A 19759-nucleotide genomic window follows, 5' to 3' on the forward strand; every position below is an offset into this window, starting at 1 on the left:
TTAATGAAAATCTTTTATTTCATTTTTTGAAGTACTATATGATAAAACTGGCTGTCTTCTGCAGTGTGTGAATTTCAGCATGTACATAGAGTCACGTGATCACTACCACACTCAGAATACAGAACAGCTGCATCACCCCCCAAATTCCCTCATGTACCCACTCTTCCCCACACAATTTCCCCACACCCTGAACTCTTGGCAATCCCTGATCTCTTCTCTGTTCCTGTCATTTTGTCTTTCAGAGAATGTCACAGAAATGGAATACTACAGCGTGCAACCTTTTGAGACATTTCTTTCACTCAGAGTAATGCCTCTGAGGTCCATCCAAGTTGTTCTGTTTGTTTCTCTGTCTCTGTTTGCTCCTCTGTATTGCCTGCCATATAGCATTTCTTCGTGTGCTTGTACCATTTCTTTATCGAAGCCACTGAAGAACATTTAAGCTGTTTAAAATTTGAGGCAATTATACAGAAAAAAAACCCACTGTAGGCAGGTTTTTGTATGACCATAGATTTGATTTCTTTATGCTACATGCCTGTGTGTGGGACTGCTAGCTCATATATCAGTGTACGTTCAGCTCGTAAGAAACTGCAAACTGTTTTCCAGAGTGGCTGTTCCATTTCTGCATTCCCACTATTCCCACCAGTTCCAGGTGCTCTGCATCCTTGCAAGTACTTTTTTTTTTAATGTTAGCCATTCTACTACATATGTGGTAGTAACTCATTGTATTTTAATTTGCATCCTCTAATGGTAATGATATTGAACATTATCAAGGACTGTGAAGGGTCTGAGATGTTACTGTACTTGCATGATAACAAGTCAGCCTACAGAGTTTCATGAATGCTGACAAAAGACATGTGTCTCCTGAGTCAGGGACAAAGGACATCTAACAGCAGCGGCAGTACCTGGAGTATCAGCATGTGCACTGGTTCTACAAGATCCTCATTTCTACAGAGCAATGTGTAGAGAGCCAGGTGATACCTGCATGTACAGTGGATTGAGTTCTGGGAGAGAACCCTGAGTTTAGAGAACCCAAGTCTTTTATAAGGGGCAACAACCAGCCTATCTATCCTTATCACGAGGGGGACGCCATCTCTGTCTTCAAAGACAATCTGCTCCCCAGATATCCTCGAAAGACTATTTGAAACAGCCAATGCTTCTGCTCTAACTCTCAGGGATACAGTGGAGAACCAGAGCCTTCCAACCCCAGCTGCCTGTCTCCAGGGCCTGCAGTGTGAAGTCCTGTCCTCTCTCATGCCATTAGAAACATGCATGTTACTACAACTACATGGAAAACCTATCAGGAGATTCTCTAGATTGATTTAGATTTATTTTAAATAGTTTTTAATAGGAATCTTTCTATCTCATCACATTTTTTTTTCTGGGCCTAGCTAGTCATTCTCACATCGTTTCTCAACTTATACTTTTATTCAGAACAAAATTTTGTTAACCAAAATATTTCATTAGAAAGTTCATACAACAAAATGATATAAGATGTGATATTTCCAGAGTTTTATCTCCAACTTGCCCCCATGTTGGCTAAACATTCCAGAAAATGGTTTGTTAGCTGAAATAAAATTGCTCTTTCAAAAATCAGAGACAAATCCGGATGAACAGTAAAGCATTATTTGTCTGCAGATTACTGGTGGAAGTCTCAGGCCAACTGGAAGTGGCTCACCCGAGAGCTCTGAGGGGGAACTCGTGCACTGTGGGACTTGGAGGGACTGCTGCCCCTTTATCCGAAGCCAGTAAATGGGAAGTTCCACTGCCCAGGCCTGAAAATCTTGTCTTGTTGCTTGGCAATCCGTGTGTGTTAATCATTCACCTCCAGGATTTCTTAAAGAGTATTTATTCCCAAAATAGAGATGTGGAAGTCAGCCTATACCACTGGGCTATAATTCCATCTCTTGTAACTTTCCCATAGGAGTAAATCTGATCAATGTCCCTGTTGTTGAAGTTACACAAAGTGAACCAACTACAGAGCCGAATTCCGCCCCCCCAGCCCTCGCCCCCTCCCTCTTGTTTTCATGTACTTTGTAACCTGAGGAGAAGTTTCCATGAGGAAGCAGAGTTTATGTTGAAGTTACTGAGTGATGTATGGAAGATCTCAAACACAGAAGCTGCCTTGAGACTTTGAAAAAGAATAAAACTCTGTTGTGGCCACAATTGACCTGTGCAAGTAGAATGCTAAATGTTTTCCTTTGCAGAGGCCTTGGCAGGGTTCCCTCCCTCACGTGAGGATCTTACAAGATGCCCACTGTTCTCCATTCGGACGTCCCCATGGTGATGGAACCACCTAAATAACACTGCCCATGAGGGATTTTTATCCCTTGGCAATGATGCTCATTCATGATTGTGCGGGCAGCATTCTTTGCTTTATGTAGGAAAAGATTTCCTCCTGACCTGATGCTTGCCTAAATAGAAGGTAAATGCAAACATAAAATGGGGACGTGAGTTAGTTATCTAATAATCCTGGTTCGTACTTGGATTATTGGAAACAAAATGGAGTGTTTTTTCTGAGTAATTCTTCAAAGCCTTGTAACTTTGCAGATGCAGTTATACCTGAGAGTAAAGTTGTTGAAGTTTTTCCCACCTATTTGTTCCTTATTGAAAAGTGCTTGTTTTTTATCTTTTCCATTTCAGTTTTTTAATGGAAATTAGCACAATTGTGCAAACACTTCTAATCCACACTACTTAATAGAACTGAATCAAGAAAGAAAGTATTTTACCTGGAAGTTTTGGACAGCTGGCAAATGCTGCTCACATTCATTTACTTTCTATGAGAACTACCTGAAATCTAACTTGATATCTAATTTTGAAGGTCTTTCTGTGGGTACTGATGCTTTATCTCTGGTGCCAACTTGGTTTTAAACTCAGGAGAAATTTTGATCATGAACACAATCTCCTTTTGTAAGATGAAATTGCATAGAAGGAACTTCAGAGGGCTCTCCAGTGGGATATTAGACCCTTCATTTATCATGTGCTGGGTGTAGTCTCTGAGACAGAACAATAAAGGTTAGCTGAATGAACAGTTAAAGGCCAAAACCATCTAGAGAAATAATCATTTAATTTCTTTGAGTTTGCCTGTTGACACTTTATTTCCAAATGAATGGTTATGTCATTACATGGTGACTGTTCCTACTAGATGCTAACGATTCTGTGGTGATCGTAGAAATAGTACCGGCTGGCAGTTAGTGGGTGCTTCAATGTTCCCAGACCAATGCTGTATGTATATATATATGTGCTTCACATGTAACCATTCATTCATCCATACAACCACCCTGCAAAGTTGAAGTACCGTATTTTTCAGACTATAAAATGCGCTTTTTTTTACCACATTTTTTGCTTCAAAAAAATTTCCCCTATTTCCCTCCTCTAAAATCTAGGTGTGTCTGGGGTCTGCACCATGACACACCTAGGTTTTAGAGGAGGAAAATGGGGGAAATTTTTTGAAGCAGAAAATGTGGTGAAAAAGTATGTCTTATAGTCTGAAAAATATGGTAGCTTCTATTATTACCCTCACTTATAGATGAGCAGTTTGAGTCACAAAAATGAGTTTATATGTTGAGTGCTTATTTAGTTTGGTTGATGAGGAAAGTGGAACAGAAAGGAAATGGAACTAATATGCATTGAGCTCTTAGTATATGCTGGACATATCACACTAATTAATTTATTGATTGATGGATAGATTTTAGAGAGAGGAAGGGAGACAGATAGAACATTGATTTGTTGTTCCACTTATTTATGGTTTAATTGGTTAATTCTTGTATGTGCTTTGACCAGGGATTGAACCCATAACCTTGGTGATTCAGGGTGATGCTCTAACAACTAGGCTACCCAGCCTGAGCCAGTCACTCTTAAAGCTAAAAGAATACCTAGAAGAAGAAATGGTAACCATCTTTTAGGCAGGAAGACTGAAGTTCTGAGAAATCAAGTAATTCCTGAATATATTTAGAAGATGAAAGTAACAAGAAATAATTCCAGGACCCCTCAGAATCTGTCTGTTCAAGATAAACGAGGTCTCCAGTTTGCAGCCCCTCCCCCACCGGTGCTCTGGGTGCAAGTTCACCTCATACATGAGAAGAAGGAGGAGCCCCCGGTGTGATGGGATTGGAGACTTAGGAGGTGTTCCTGATTTCCGTGGAAGTAGACTGTGCGTATACTCATAAATTTCTCCTCCCTTTGACTATGGAGATAAAACCCAAGTGGAACTTGTGTTTGTTTCCTACGGTTGGAGTAACAATGCACCATAAACTGGATGGCTTAAACAACGTAAATTTATTACCTCACAGTTCCAGAGGCTGTAAGTTCATAATTAAGGTGTCGGGAAGATTAGTTCCTTCTGCGGGAAAGATCTCTTCGAGGCCTTTCTCCTGTGCTTGCAGGTGGCCATCTTCTCTCTCTGTTTATTCAGATTGTCTTTCTTCATCGCGTGTCTGTTTCTGTGCCCAAATTTTCCCTTTAAAAATGACATCAGTCTTATTGGACTGATAACCTCATTTAAATTGATTGCCTTTGTAAAGACCCCATCTCTAAATAAGATCACATTCTGAGGTGATGGAAGTTACCAACTTATTTATTTATTTACTTGTTCTTTTCTTTTTTTTTCAAGAAGAGACCCAATTCCACCTATAGGAGAACTGAATCTCAGACTTTACAGAAAATGAGATACAAATGGGCCGACGGTGGTGTCTAAGGCTCTGAATGTATACAAAGCATCTCGCTTGGCGTTAATCCTGTTACATAGGCTTGGTGGAGGACTAACCACTGGCTAAGGAATGAAAAAACCACAGCCAGTGCCTGCCTCTAGACACTGTCACCTGTAACACTGACTTTCTCTCTCCTAGCTGAGTGGTACGCTGCCACTCCCCTGCCATGAGACCCTAGGATGCAAAAGGACATCTTGCTTGGGTCTCTTCCCAAGCTTCTAGTCCCATCAACACAGAGGTTGGCATCTTCCCACACCCTGGAGCAGTGCTGACGGTGGGCTTCCACTGTAGTCGGAGGACCTTTGCTCGTCTGCTGCTTGAGCAGAAAGATGCGAATTGGTTCCTCTTCCCCTAGGTTCTTCAGATCCAGCACTGTTAACAACTTCATTGTGGAAACACTGTGCTTATCTTTCTAGTAAAGATAAGCGGCACTCCCTTCTTTCTTAGAATGTTGCTTTCATATTTTGTCTACTTGGCATGTAAGATAAATGTAATTTTGCTATTCATCTGATCTACTGATGTGGAACACAAAGCAGGATCCAGAAGACAACTTCAGTACAAACATACTGAGCTATAGAGTTATCTGGAAATATTTTCAATGATGAAGGGTATGTATTTTTTGTAATAAGATTCTAAAAGCTCACCAAAAAAAGGATATGATCTTTGAGGCCAAATATGGAATTGTTATCTCTGCTGATAACATACTGGCTGCTTATTCTGGGATGTATACAATAATGGTGATGGAGTGAGCAAAGAACTGAGAGAAAACTGGAAAATGCTAAAATGAGTGAAGGTTTTTATTTTTTTCACACATGTGTGCTCATGTGTATGAGAGAAAGAGAAAGAGAGACAGACCAGGAAAGTAGAGAGATAAAAGAAATTCTTTACGTGTATTTTTGATGCATTCATAGCCTACTCCTAAAATGCACAAAGGTGTATTTAATTCAACATAAGCTCCTGAGAGCCTTCAGCCCAGGAAAATCTGTTTATTTTTACTCCAGGAACCAAGGAGCCATAGGTATTAAAAGTAGGGGATTCCTAGTAGTGGGAACACAGTCATAGATTCCTAAATCCCCCAAAGTCTGACTTCTGTCATGTACCTGATGTTCCCTTTCTCCTACCGGGTGTCCTGTCTAGACATCTATCTTCTCCTGATGATGAACAGGAATAATAATCTTATCTTATAGGTGAGATCTATTCCTGACTCTGATTGGTTGGGCTTGACCCTCAATGTCTCAAATGAAAAACCATATCAGAACACAAGCCAATAACCTTAACATTCCCATGACAAATGTACACTAATAGTCACAGGTGTTGATGCCTCACAATATATTCTTTTTTATCCATCCATAATGTGTTGCTAATATGGTTATGCCCATCAGGCTTTTGGCTTTGGGAATCTTGGGGTATAAAGCCAGCTAAATACCTTAGGGAGGTCAGAAAGACATTCTGATTTCAATGGGAAGGGTTCACAGACCAGGTGCTGAAGACTTCAGGACTCCATCCACCAGGGACATCATATGTCGTTCTCACTCTCCCATCTCCTCACCATCCACAGCTCTCAGTGATTACCAGAAGATACAGCTCAGCTAACTCCTATTCAACTCTTCTCTCTCTAGGCCTTTCTACTATTTTTCTTTTAAAGAATAACTTTTTTAAAAAAATGATATTAGTGAGAGAGACAGAGAGAGAGAAACATTGATTTGTTGTCCCACTTATTGGTGCATTCATTGGTTGCTTCTTGTGTGTGCCCTGACCTGGATTGAGCCCACAACCCTGGTGTACTGGGACGATGCTCTAACCAATCAAGCTACCCAGCCAGGCCTGGCCTTCCCACTTTTAAAGTAGTTCATTTTCATGTGTAAATTTTCAGGATTGCATTAAGAGAGTGCAAGGTGCAGGTTTTACCCTTTCGAGTTATCTGTGTTAATATAATTACTTAAAATAATTATTTCTCTTTTTCATACAATGCATATCAATACATTTGTCCTCTTTGGAAATTATTTCTATAACTATGAAAGTATTATTGGCTTTAATAATAATAATTTTATTATCTTATGTTTTAAAATGTTTAAAAACATTACTGGCATATAAATCTGGAAAGAGATATATTGTTCCATTTCCTAAAAAGTCATCAGAGTAAAAATATTTTGCTCTATTTTACCAGTTCTCCAGATTTCAATAGCTTTTTGTATTTACTCTAATTAAGTAAAGATTCTCTCATAAGGCGCTGGGGTGTGAGAGTGCCATTAAGTGTAGAAAAAAGTATAGCAATTAGAAATAGTGATATGTATCTGGTAATATGCTAAATTGTAGTTCATGGTGGTTTTTATGCTGTGTTTCTGTGTCTATAATACGCTTATCCATCTTGTCTCCTTAAACACATTCTAGAGAGGTTAGGGTCTGTGATTTATTATGCACTAAAGGAACTAACCCACTGAGGATGCAAAAAGAAAGCATATGCATTTCATCATATATATTTCATGTAGCCAATAGAAAAGGATCTGGTTTTGAAGGTATATTATTTACAAAGAAATCATATATTAAATATCCCCAAGGAGTATTTTTGATAACAACACCACTTCAGATCTGGGCGCACAGCCCTGAAGATGCATAAAAGGAAAGTCTTGGCATAAATTATGATGAGCTGTAAATATTGAAAAGTAGCATTTCCAAATAGTAACTGTTCAACAACACACAAAATGTTAGAAAAGCTTCCCTAACTTCACAAAATGAAATACATAGGACGTTGGGAGAAGAACTGATATGCTCATTTGTATGTCTTTTGAATCAGAAACTTCTATTGAAATGAGGTATAGATAATCCAGAATATTTACATAGTAAAGGCAATTTTTTTGTGTGATACACAGTTTTTTTTTACATTTTGGGGCAAACGATGTTTTGCTATTATATAATGAAAGCCAGTGCATCTTGTCACTCAAAGGATCAATACAAACGTTAAAGAGGTCAAAACAATTTCATATTTAAAAAATATTATAAAATATGTTAAGTCTGAAATACTGTGTTGTGCTGTGTTTGATGTGCACTTTTTTGCTCAAATCTTTGAGGGGAAAATAAGGATGCGCTCTATACATGGGTAATGTCTAAAATACCTTGTATTTGTTCTTCTGTTTTGTAATTATATGTTACCCAAAATTTCTTGTACCATAATATGTTAAAAAATAAATGCTAAAATTCCTTCATAATTCAAAAACAAGTATCTACATATAAACTAATTAATTAATTAAAAGATTAAAAATAAACATTTTTTTCTGGAAAGTTTGAGCCAAAAATATGGGTGCACATTATACATGGCAGAATACAATATATGTGAAAACTGTGAATAAATATAAACATTTATCTGTTTACACTGTGACTATAAGCCACACTAAGGGGACATTTGCAAAAACAGCAGTGACTACAGAAACAGTGATAAAACCCTAGGCTGTAGATGTAGACTGTGATATCCACCCCCTGTTTCTTCTGTAGTAGGTTACTATAAAACTGATTAGGGAATGATATTTCACCAGGTATTTCACTACTGGCAAGCCTGGGATTGCTTGTTCTTTAGTGCTATCTTTATTAGTACATAGCAGGATGTTACATCCACAAAACGTAAAGCTATAAAAAATGTGAGGCTATACAAAGGGGAAAGGAACTATGTCTAGGCATTATAGCCTCAGAGAAGCCTGAAATTTTTAAAAAAAATAGCTACCTTTAAAAACAAAACTTAAATCTAAAATCTACTTGTGAAACACTTCTTGGAGTAGCAGAACATGGAAAAGCCCATTAAGACCCTGAAGGTTACAGGGAATGTCACTAGCAAACTCCATGTCAATATCCATGCTTGGTCTCTCCTAGCAGCTCCTTAGTAAAGAGTATTCACTTTAAAAGAAGCTGTGTACATTTCTGTAGTAAAACGAGTTTCCATATGTAAGCACACACTCATTAAAAAAGAATCAGAAACAGGCTGAATGTCAAAAGTAGAAAACCTGTATTTAAAAACTTGAAATTGAAAGTTGACCTGTAAGAATTTAGAACAATGGCTATAAGGATGCCCAAGGACTTTAGAGGAAGAATGGATGATCTCAGTGAGAATTTAAACAGAGATAGTAAATATTAAAAAAGACATAGGAACCACAAAAAAGAATCAGTCAGAAATGAAGAATACAATATCTGAAATGAAGAATACATTAGTAGTAATCAACAGCTGGTCAAATTAAGCAGAAGATCAAATTAGTGATTTAGAGGTCAAGATAACAGTAGGCAAACAAGCAGAGCATCAACAAGAAAAGAAGAATTCTTAAAAATGAGGCAAGTTTAAGAGACCTGTGGGAAAATTTCAAGCATAACAACATCTGTATCAGAGGGGAACCAGAAGGAGCATAAATGAGCAAGGGATAGAGAACCAGTTTCGAACAAATAATGGCTAAAAACTTCCTAATCTGGTGAAGGAAAAAGTCACACAAGTTCAGGAAGCACAGAGAGGCCCAATCAAGATAAACTCAGAGAGGCCCACACCAAGACACATCATAATTAAAATGGCAAAAGTTAAAGACAAAGAGAGAATCTTAAAAGTGGCAAGAGAGAGACAGTTACTTACAAGGGAACTCCCACAAGGCTGTCATCTGATTTCTCAACAGAAACACTTTAGGCCAGAAAGGAGTGGCATGAAATAATAAAAATGATGAAAAGCAAGGCTCAACAACAAAGACTGCTCTATCCAGCAAGACTATAATTTGAAACTGAAGGTGACATAAAGAGCTCACCAAGAAAAAAGGCTAAAGAGGTTCATTACCACCAAAGCAGCATTACAAGAAAGTTTAAAGGGCCTGCAAGAAGAAGAAGGAGGAGAAGGAGGAGAAGGAGGAGAAATAGAAAGAGGAACATAGGTATAACAAATAAAATGGAAATAAATAAATACCTATCAACCTACATGTAAATGAATTAAATTTTCCACCAAAAGACATAGGGTAGCTGAATGGACAAGAAAACATGGCCCATATATATGTTGTCTACAAGAGATCCATCTCAGAACAAAAGATACAGACTGAAAGTGAAAGGATGGAAAGCATATTCCATTCAAATGGAAACCAAATAAAAGCTAGGGTGCCAATATTTATATCAAACAAAATTGACTTCAAAGCAGAGGCCATAACAAGAGACAAAAAAGGTCACTACATAATACTAAAGGGATCGGTTCAACAAGAGGATATAAGCCTTATAAACATATAGCACCTAACATAAGAGCATTTAACTATATAAAGAAAATCTTGGTGGATGTTAAGAGGCAGATCAACAGCAATGCAATCACTGTAGAGGATTTTAACACCCCACTGACATCTATGATCTTTCAGACAGAAAAATCGACAATGCAACAGAGACCTTAAATGACACACTGAATCATATGGATTTCATCGATATTTACAGAACATTTCATCCCAAAGCAGCAGCAGAACATACATTCTTCTCAAGTGTACATTGGACATTCTCAAAGACAGACCACATGTTAGGACACAAAACAGGTCTACATAAATTCAAGAAGATTAAAATCAACCATATGAAGCATCTTCTCTGACCACATAATATGAAACTAGAAATCAACTACATAAAAAAACTGAAAAATATTCAAATACATGGAGGATTTTATTAACTAATTTCTATAAAAATACACACAGAACTCACTTCTGGTGGCACCCTTTATAAGCCACGGTAGACCCCAAGAAGAGGACTGTAGTTTACAAGGAGGAGGAAGTACCCAATCACTGTGTACCTCATGAATTAGGACATCATTCAAAAACTGTGTTCACTTTGAGGTCCCATAAATAAGATATAACTTAAAAGACTGTGTAGTTAATCCTTAAACTAAAACCCCAATGAATGTAAACTAACTTTATATCCGTCTTCTATAATGGAAGCCTGAAGAAGAATGAAGGACATAAATTATTTTGATGTTACTCAGTTCACTGAAGTAAACACAAGAGTATAATTAAGTCTACGTAATTTATAAAATAATGCAATAAAGAAAAGATAAGTCTTAGACATAAAATACTTGCATTCATAGCTGTAAAATTTGGGGCTTTTAATAAGAAATCTTATTTTTTGGAGACTATTTAAGAAATAGCTACTTAGCTGACTCAATGGATGATTTCCTTACATTTACGATTTAAGGGAGAGGGTGGATAAGATGACCTCCCTAGTTATTTTCAACCCCACATGACAACTAAAGTTTAAGTAGAGGTAAAATTTATAACAAAACACTGAAGAAAATGTAAACACATGCAAATGTCCAGCTGGCCCTAGTAATAGTCATTAATATGTTACATATGAAACAAAATTATGCCTTAGTATTGCTGATTTATTTTAACAGTACCACTCATGGAAGATATATTACTTTAGAAGGTTAAAATAGTCTTCTTTGCATGCACAATTTAATACACAGTCTGGGAAAAATCCAACCACAATGAATCTCAACTGTTTAGATGTTGACATCATTTGAGTGGGTATGCTGTAAATGCATATTTTTCTAAATCGGGAGCATTTGCCAAGAGATAACTGAACATGCTCTAGATTTAAATAACAACAATATGAAGGCTGAAAAAGTTTTGGACTATAATGTTGCTACTTTCTCTAAAGACTCACATACTCTGGCAAAATGTTATCATTATTCATTCATTTATTCATTCAGCAAGTACTACTGAGGCTTACTATATACCCAACACTACATGTAGCAGTGTAGAGTCAATGGTGAGCAAACCAGATGAAATCCCTGCTTTAGACTTGTTGCTTATTTATAATTTAAAAACTTGTGATAGAAGACAGCCAGTAAATAAGGAAAATAGTAACAATATTTTAGGGTCTCACAGATTCAATGAAAGAAACAAGGTGATTTGACAGCATCTGGGTGGGTTGAACAAGGTGGTGTTGGGGACTCCTGGATAATCTGGTCATGGACACGGCCTGGACCAGAAATCAGGAAGGCTATGTTTTTATCCAAACTTCTGCCATCAACTATTTGACTGGCTTAGACAAGGGGCATGTGTGGAATGAGCAGATTAGACTAAATAATTCTGGAATCTTTTTAACAGCCTATGGTAGACAGAATGGCCGCATTAAAGATGCCTCCCCAAACTTTAGTCCCGCATCCCAATCCCTGAAATATGTGACTAGATGGTGTTACATGGCAAGATGGACTTTGCAGATGTGATTAAGGTTCAGGATCTTGTCATGGGGACATTATCCTACATTGCCTGGGTGGGCCCAATCTAATCCCACAAGTACTAAAAAGTAGAGAATTATTTCTTCCGGTTACAAAAGAGTTAGCAGAAAAAAATGCAGCAGAGAGATGCAACTAAAAGGGAAGCTGGAGACATGTGAAGTGCGAGGAAGCTACCACTGTTGCTGGAAGAGGTCCACATGGCAGGCTGGAGAAGGAATCATGCAGCCTCCAGAAGCAAGGACCAGCTCCAGATCAACAGCCAGCAAGGAAGTGGGGAGCTCAGTACTACTACCTCAAAGAACTGATTTTAACCCACAACCTGATTGAGCTTGGAAGTAGATTCACCCCTGTGTTTTCCAAAACAGAATAGGTCCCTGCCAACCGCTTGAATGGAAAGAACCCAGCCCTAGGAGACTCTAAGCAGGGGACCAAGCTATTAGCTGTGAGATAATAAGTGGGTGTTGTTTTCAGATGCTAACTTTGCAGTGATTTGTTACGACAGCCATACAAAACAAATACACAGCCACTGAGCCAAAACATGGGGGTGATTCTCTAGCCGTTTTTGTCTTCTATTCCTCACACTCTCATCACCATTTCCAAACAGTAACTCCCAACAAGGTTACCCCTAAAACATGTATTGACCCATCTAATCTCCACAGCATTCAACTTCATCTCTTGCCTGGGCTGCTTCAAAACTGGTTTTTCCATGTCTGTCTTATTTTGACTCTTGACCTTTACTTTGTCCTCCAAATTACAGCCAATAATTTACTTAAAAAATGTAATTATGACATTTCTTTTCACAATTTTTCTCATTTTTGATGTTTTATTTTTTATGCTACTACAGATGTCCCATTCCCCCCCCCCTTTGCCCCCTCTATCCAGCCTGCCCCCTATTTCTGTGGTCAGTCTCCAGTTGTCCATGTCCATGGTCCTTCATGCATGTTCTTTGACTAATCCTTTCACCTTCTTTCAATCAGTCCCCAACCTCCCACTCCCCTCTTACAGCTGTCAGTCTGTTCCATGTTTTCATGCCTCTGGTTGTATTTTGCTCATTAGTTTATTTTATTCATTAGATTGCTCTTATAAGTGACTGACTTATTCCACTTAGCATAATAGTCTCCAGTTCCATGCATGCTGTCACAAAAACAAAATCTTTCAATATATCCACAAAGCCAACAGATTCAAGTTCAGCTTCCATGGACTACAAAGACATCTATTGCATGGCTCTTATCTATCCTCTCCAGCCTCTGACCCCACCTTTTTGTCTTACTCTTTATGTTCTCATGATGGCAAAGTGTGACTTCCCTTCAGTACTGCCCTGCACCCGGGCTTACAGGCTATCTGTTCTGAGCTCTGCTCTGTAGAGGGCCTGGTTCTGGTGTTCCTTGATCTTCTGCACTGGTCAGTTGTGCATGTGACTAAGGGGTAAAACTCACTTGGAGTTCATGCTTCCTCCCTGTGGCCCATGCTACAGGTCTCCCAAATTCCCTGGACAAATGGCCCAAAACCCTTCCAGTGCCCGAATGGGTCTCTTTCCTGACTTTATGCCCCAAAGGATAGACCATGACTCTGAGCAGGTCTGAGGCGGGCTTGCCAAGGGGCAAAGGTTAGCATTGCTGCTACAGAGAGGGGAGTGAATGATGGAGCCAAGGGTGAGAACAGAGGAAATTGGGCATGGGCTGAGGTCTGGCTCTCTCCTTATGGTTACTTTCTAGCCTGGAATTCCAATGAGTTCCAGCAATCTAATGTACAGCCTAGACATTCAGGAAGTTATGAAGGTATATTTGTTGAGGAAGGAGGATAAAACTTATTTTATATAGCAGTTTGTTAGCTTGGTTTATAACCTCTCAATTCTTGGACCTAAGGTGTGCACGCATCATTTGCGCTCTTGCCCTGATCCCTGTAGAAGTCAGGGCTATTTGTTCCTCACAGATGATGGCTTCCTGCTTTTTCCTCCCATGTACCAGGCTCTTCCCACTGGATGGAAGGACCTGCCACCATTCTGCACCTGGCTAAATCTTACACAGTTCAGGATTCAGGTCAGTGGTTGCCTCCTCCAGGAAGCCTTCAGTGAGTCCCCCGTGCCCCTGCCCATTCAATACATGCATATGTGAAGTTATTAAATAAGTCTCTTCTACAGTGTAAGATCAAAAACAGACACTACATTTTGTTCCTTTTCTTGTCTCATGGCCATGGTGTCTGGCACATGGTACGGGTTTAATTAAAGTTTACTGAACTGAAAACTGAAAGCAAATGCTTTATTCAGAACACATTCAACAAGCATTTATTGTGGAATAAAATAGCATAAAGTCGGCATGGGGACTAGAATTAGCATGTGGAGGGGTAGTAAAGGGGACAGATATGACAAATTCCTTTTTCCAGGTCACATTATAATAGGAATTAACATTTCTAGAACACTAACCATCTGCCAGAAATCGCACTAAGTATGTTGCATGGGTTACACTTAATTCCTGCAACTTGATGAGGTGGGCGCTATCATTATCTTCGTTTTACAGATGAAAAAACTGAGGCCTAGAGGGTAAGTGACTGGTCTGAAGACCCAAAGCCAGGAGGTGAGAGAGTCTGGAGGGGCTCCAAAGCCTCAGCTTTGACCGCCAGGGCTCGGGGCTTCCTGATGCCTCCCACACAGAAAGAGAACTGGACCTACAGGGGCTTTTTGAAAAAGAGAAGATAGCAACGGCAACCCTCAAGGGCATGTGCAAATGTTGGCTGAGAGTTAATTGCATGCACTTCAGAAATAAATGTAGGAACATCTGAAATGTGTAAATAACAATAAGACCGCAAAGTAAAAAGGACAATTTAGATGGAAATAAAAGAACTATGCTATATTTTGCTGAGAGTAGGCTGGGGGCGGGCCCCAAAGGAAGCCGGGAGGTCTTGTCTGAAGGCCTCACTGCAGCAGAGTTTCTGGAAGCTTCACAACACAGGATGTAAGCAGGGAATGTATGGGGGCCGAGTTAATCTTCAAATCCAAAGTGTAATACTAACACAAGTTTTACATTAACATGTTTTAAGACATAAATTGTTCCTCATAACCGTTTTTCATTTAAAAGAGGAGCTGCCCCATTTCCTAAAATGTTATTTAAGGCCACTTTACATGCCAATTAATTGGTTTAAATCTTTTTTTTTTTATTTGAATTTAGAGAAGCAACTATTTTGCCATTTGAGGAACCACATTCACATCCAGTAAGCAGTAACATTTATAGCAGGCAAGAACTCACCCACAAACTCTTTTGTATAAGAAATTATACAAACTTAATGTTTATTTCTAGTTCCCACTTGGACACAAGATTGGAAATTTGACCTCAGCCTATATAGTGTGGTCTCCTACCCCCACCTTTACCTACTCTCTTCTTCCCCAGGACTGGGCCTAAATGCGGGGTCCCTTACGTGGGTTGAGGCAGGGAAAGGGCCGGAGGGGGAAATGCCATCCACGCTAGCATGAGTGAGGCACCCTTGTCTCCATCTTGCCTCTGGGCTTCATTGATCCTGGAGGTCACTGCTGTGTTTCTCCTCCTTCCAAACCTCTTGTCTCTCTCACCTTCTGCTGTGTCCATCCCTCTTGGGTGTAGAGGACATTCCACTGGTTCTGTGTCCAGGAGCTGATAGAAAGCTTCTTGGGGACCACGTGCTCAACATCACTTCTGCATCCCAGCCATGAAGGCCCAGGATGCTGGAAAGTCACTCCCTCAGATCCACTCTGCTCTTGAACCTTCCAACCACATCCTGGGTTTCTGCAGGGTCTTCTTCCCCTGCGTGTTAGGCTAAAGAAAAGCAGGTCACAGGCTCGTTTTCCAGAAAGCAACAACGTCTAAGCTCTCTGCATCTGCCTTTGAAATTCTCCTTTCTCATCCCAGTGCTGCGATTATCTTTATCTAGCCCAGGGCTGGAACTGCTCTCACATCATTATGCATTGGTCTAAGTCTTTTGTCTCATTCTAGAATCTAGGCTTATGAAACAGCAAAACCAGGACTAGATTCCTTCAACTTTGCAATTTCTTCTCTCCCTTGACACCGTGTATGAGAAATTTCCACCTTGGCTTGGACTGAAGGAACAGCCACAGAAGTGGGGAAAGGGATACAAAGGCTGTAAAACCTGCAGAAGTGACTACGTCACTGCCGTAGATCAGAAAAAAAAGCACCAGACAGAGAATCGGGAGGTTTGGAGCTTGCCCATGTGATCCCAGAAGGTCATTTCCATCCTGGCACTCAGTTTCTTCATCCGTCTAATGAGGGGTAAGAGGAGACAATTTTCCATGCTCTCTCTGGACTCTAGAAACACTACATTACCTGATTTGGGGGAAATTTTCACCTTGTTCTGGTTACTTTTTCTGCAATAGTATAGATGTGGACCCGACCAGGAGCTACACCCACTCTTACTCATTTGCAGTGTGGAGAAATGGAATCCCTTGTAACCCAACGCAGAAGGAATTAGTTGAGGATAATAATTGAATTTTCAAAGCTAAAATTACCCATATAATGGGTTTATCTGATAAAACTTAAAAGTTTAGTTTCCTAAAATTTGTGGCCTTCAATATATACAGGTTTTTCATTCCTCTCTTCTAATGTGTTCTATTTAGTAGCAATATTTATTTACTTTCTGTGAACTTTTTAGTTTCCTTATTATAAGAACTGTGGGAAAAAATTGACAAGGTCAATGAGTACCTGACTGAAGTGTAATTGTAATTCTATCCTTGTGAACATTTAAGAAGTGGTTTGTTTGAAAACACTGTGGACTCTTTTAAACAAAGTTCCCAATTTTAAAAATAAATGACTTGTATAAAACTCCATCAGACATGGTCAAGTGTCCTTTTGACCGAGATAGTCCAAAATTTAGAGAGAAAAGTGCCCAGCAAGTAACAGAATAAAAGAATAATGGCTGGTTTCTAGGCCACCAAGAGAAGTAGAAGTGAAGTTATGCTATAAACACCACCCTCTGCTCTGAATCAGTGGGGCAGAGTCTATTTATGTGGCCTGCGGACTCCTTTGTTACTATTTTGTCCTCATCATTGTAGCTGGCACATTAATATAGAGTGTATGCACTATAAAACACCAAGGCCCTGTTTTCAGAGAATATTAAAAAAACATTCAAATAAAAGTCTTGTTTCAGTGTTTTTGCCAATTACCCCTGTGACTTTGAGAAAGTCCTTCAGCTCCACTCGCATTAAAAGTTTAAGAAAGGGATTTCCAAGAGCCCTGCCAGCCTTAATGGGATTTGACTCTGTACATTTTTCCTTAGGTGTCCAATAGAGACAATGATATTTGCACCATCTATCGCAGAGTTGATATGAGAATTGAAGTTCTTTTTTACCCAGTTGTGCCTGTAATTTTGCATTCACGTGATTACTTGCTCACTGCTGATGCCTCCCGTAGATGGTTAGTTCCGTGAGGGAGGGGAGAGAGCCTGTCCTACCCACGTTGTGTTTCTGGGACAAAGCACAGTGCCTGGCACATCGGATGCTCGGTTCATGAGTCTGTTGAGTGAGAAGTTTCAATTTAACACGGGTGTTCCCACAGGACCCTAAGAAACAGGTGAGCAACATCTCGACCCTGCTTTCTCAGAAAAAAATTTACAGAAACGAGTGGTCATGTTTTTCATCAACCACCAATAAAAACTAGTCTTTTTCTGGAGGCAGAATTCCCTAAATCAGTGCTGCTAGAAGAACGGCGGCGCTGCAAACCGGTCACACCAGTATCACGTGGAAACCGGTTAGAAACGAAAATTTATTCTTCATCTCAGACCCACTAACCAAAACTCTGGGAGTGGAGGCCAGAAATCTGTCTCTTCGCAAGCCCCCTCAGTGATTCTGACGTGCCCTGACATTTGGGAACTGTCTCAATCTCCTTCACACGTCGTCTTTATGTACCATGCATATGTTCTTCCACTTCCCCTGCTTAGCTTAAATGGTCAGCCCAACATTAATTTTCCTGGCTTCTTCTTAGAAAATAATGATTACTTCAACAGAATAATAATAATACCTAATGCTTTTTTTTATTGTTGACACTACTACAGATGGTCCCACTGTACCGTCATTCGCCCTCCTCCTCCCAGCTCCATACCCCCTACCTTCACCAAACTATTGCCTGTGTCCCTGGGCTATGCACACTCTCTGTGGACATGCTCTTTGGCTAATCTCTTCCAGTCCCCCCTACCCCGCTCCACTCTGGTATCAGTCTGCTCCTTGTATCCATGCCTCTTGTTTTATTTTGTTCATTACATTCTACATATGAGATCATATGGTATTTATCTTTCTCCCTTCCTCCCTAAGATTCTTCTTTTTAACACATAGTACAAGCTCTTCCTCGCTCTGCTCTATACTACTATTTCATAAAATATTATTCTATCTATTTTATATATCAGAAAACCGAGAGTTTATTAGATTTTTCTATGGTCACTAAGTTAGTGCTTCAAATCCCAGTAGCTGGGCCTTTGACTATGACATGATACCGATTCAGTGCCTACCTGAAGGCAGCCTGCTTCTGCTTTGGACAGCCATACAGTGAGGGGCAGGTGTGAGCAAGTCCACACAGCTGACCTGACTCCATGTTCAGAGAGAGAGTGAAGCACCTTCCCAGGAGATGGGTCACAGGATGCCTGACCTCGAGGTCATATTTTTCCTTAAGAGTCATGTTTGGGTCTTTTCTCATGCAAGGGTAAATTTTTTTAGTGTTGTATATGCAAACTTTGGTGAGTGCCAAAAACTATGATTATTTTCAGTGATTATTTTCAGTTTGGCGGAGTTGCTACTAATTAGTCATTTCTGGAAAGACAATAGTACCCATTGTTTCTTGAGATTTATTTTCTGCCTCACCAACCTCAAAAGAGAACTTAGAAAACAGAAGAAAGGAAAAAGTTGAGGTGGGATGTAGAAAGGGAGGGGGAGAGAGAGAGTATGTAAAAGGAGAAGGAAAAAAGTCAGATGATGATGCTTTACCCTGCCTTTCACTGTTGGTGCCGGAAGTGTCACCCAGGATGAGACAGGACGGGGAGGTGGGCAGAGACCTGCCTAGTCACAGCATCATGGCAAAGAGAGGGCCGCAAAGAGGAAATTGGCTGCAGGGGACCCGGATGCGTGGGCCTGGGGAGACCTGACCTACTCAGTCGGAGGAAGAAGTCCAAGTCTAACTGTCACATGTGGCCGAAATGACCGATACTGAACACGAGGAGTTGAGGAAGGCAACAGATGGATCACGCTCGGAGGCACCAGTGGATGGAGTTCCCACAGAGAAGCTGCGTTAACGGAGCTGGCTGCACGGCCTCCCCCTGAGAGCGCTCCATAGGGACTTGCCTTTTCAACACCATCCAGGGTGGTCTGGTCTAAGGGCCCAGCCCACGGCAGTGAGTGGGAGTAGAGAGCTATTACTGAATGAGTACCTACAACTTAGAAAGTTTGCTACTCACTTTACAGATACTAATCCAGTTGACCCTCTCAAAATGTCTGTGGGGTAGGGGGTATTGGACCCCCATTTTACATGGGAGGAGAGTAAGGTGAAGAGATGTTAATTAACTTGTCAAGGTTACCAGACAGTATAAGAGCCACTGAGATTTTTGACTCTGGTTTGTTTGTTTGTTTGTCTTTTATCTCTTAAAATGATGGGAGGGAGGGAGGGAGGAAGATAAGGAATTTTAGGAATAGTACTACTTCCCCAGGCTAAATAGGAAACACTTGAGTGAAACCAGACCTCTCCAGTTATTTGAATTATTGCCCTTAAATGATCTTTTTGGAGCCTGACTAGGTCCCTGGTTAGAAATAATTTAAAAATTAGGCTGTGTACTTAAACTACATATCTACATGTACGTCATCATCTATATC

This window comes from Artibeus jamaicensis, unplaced genomic scaffold (assembly GCF_021234435.1).
Source record: "Artibeus jamaicensis isolate MK-2021 breed Jamaican fruit bat unplaced genomic scaffold, CSHL_Jam_final contig_415, whole genome shotgun sequence".
In the NCBI taxonomy this organism is placed as follows: domain Eukaryota; kingdom Metazoa; phylum Chordata; class Mammalia; order Chiroptera; family Phyllostomidae; genus Artibeus; species Artibeus jamaicensis.